General features: G+C 57.5%; 1 pseudogene; it reads right to left on the bottom strand.

Moving 5' to 3' along the window:
* Positions 1 to 222: 222 nt before the first annotated feature.
* Positions 223 to 1,169, bottom strand: LOC123651306 (annotated as a pseudogene).
* Between the last annotated feature and the right edge of the window lie 428 nt (positions 1,170 to 1,597).

Genomic DNA, 1,597 nt, shown 5'->3' with positions numbered 1-1,597 from the left:
TAAAACACACATATATATATTTTATTGATTTCAGAGAGGAAGAGAGAGGGAGAGAGAGAGAGAATCATTGATTGGCTGCTTTCTGCATGCCCCCTACTGGGGATCAAGACTGCACCCAGGGCCTGTGCCCTTGACTGGAATGGAACCCGGACCCTCTCAGTACGCAGGCCAAGGCTCTATCCACTGAGCCAAACCGACGAGGGCTAACTTTTTGTTGTTGTTGCAGGCTTAAATCATCTCTTTATTTTTCTTGTATAAAATTATGTGGAGGCCACAGCTGGAGCTGGGACCTCTGCACAGAAACTCCGGTGTGGGTCTGTACAAGAGGCCAGTGATTGCTGATGGGGAGACTGGTGAACAGTCTCTTTCTGGAGATCCGGGGTGAGAGAGCTGTAGGTCTCAGAGATGGCATCAAAGGTGGCCTTGGCGAAGTTGCCCAGGGTGGCAGTGCAGCCCCTGGCCGAGGTGTAGCAGTGGTCAATGCCAGCCATCATCAGCAACTTAGACCCGGGGGCGGAGACAATGCCGCCCCCTGGGGGCAGGAATGAGGCACCAGCACAGCGCCAGCGGCCAGTCACCTTGCGAGGAGCCCAGTGGGGCTTGAATCTCGTTTCCCCGCAGCCTCTCCGCACGGGCACAGTAGGGAGCTGGGCCAGGATGATGGCTCGGCGGATGGCAGTGGCTACTTCCTTTGAGCACTTAACACCCAGACCAGCGTGTCCTTTATAGTCCCCAATGGCGACTAATGCCTTGAACCGGTCCTCTGGCCAGCACGGGTCTGCTTTTGCACAGGCATGATCTTGAACTCCTCATCCTTGAGGGATGCCCCCAAGGAAAAGTGAGTGATCTCTGATTCCTTGACGGGCAGGGAGGATAGATAGGTTTCCTCTAGGATTTGATCTTCACGTCCTTGACCAGGTGGCCCAGCGTGGTGACAGGGATCCACTCCTTGTCCTCCACCTCGGCCCCTGCCCTGACCCGACCTCGACCCCGGCCCCGATGCCGCTGCCAAATCCTCCACGGAAGCCGCTGGGACCTCCTATTCCGGGGCCCCCAGGGCCTCCGCCCTCTCTCCCCCCACAGCACCGGTGCCATCCACAATTTGGTGTTTGGTCGGAAAAGAAGAACCGGTGAGTAGCTCTCAGGTGCGCCCTGATCCCCGTGGACATGAGGCCTTTGCCAAATGACAGGGAAATCTGGCGAGAGCGGAGCAGGCCCACACCACTGTGCCTGGGGCTTGTTTTTCTGCAGTCCCACTGGGCTTTCCTACAGAGAGATCTCAAGCAAAGGCCTGGCAGGAGTGCCTTTCCCTGAGCAGTGAGATGAGGAATGCAGAGCCACCTGAGGGCTCGTTTCTGAGGACCGAGAGTGAGAGGATGCACGTCTGCTGTCCCTGGAGCTCAGAGCTGCTGAGTCTCACCCAGCACAGTGAGGCATGCGGTCGGAGTGCGTGTGTGCTCGTGTGCGCCTGCGTATGCGTGTGCTTGGCGGGGAGTGTGGGGGTGCTAAGCGGGACCATCAGGGAGCCTGATGCAGCAGCATCTGTTTCCACTCACTCCAGAAGACTCCCAGCTGCCCGCAAAATGATGCATTTGCT

The sequence above is a fragment of the Pipistrellus kuhlii genome, unplaced genomic scaffold (genome assembly GCF_014108245.1).
Source record: "Pipistrellus kuhlii isolate mPipKuh1 unplaced genomic scaffold, mPipKuh1.p scaffold_m20_p_47, whole genome shotgun sequence".
Lineage (NCBI taxonomy): Eukaryota > Metazoa > Chordata > Mammalia > Chiroptera > Vespertilionidae > Pipistrellus > Pipistrellus kuhlii.
The sequence above is the reverse complement of the archived record's forward strand: the minus strand, read 5'-3'. Positions and strand labels throughout refer to the sequence as shown.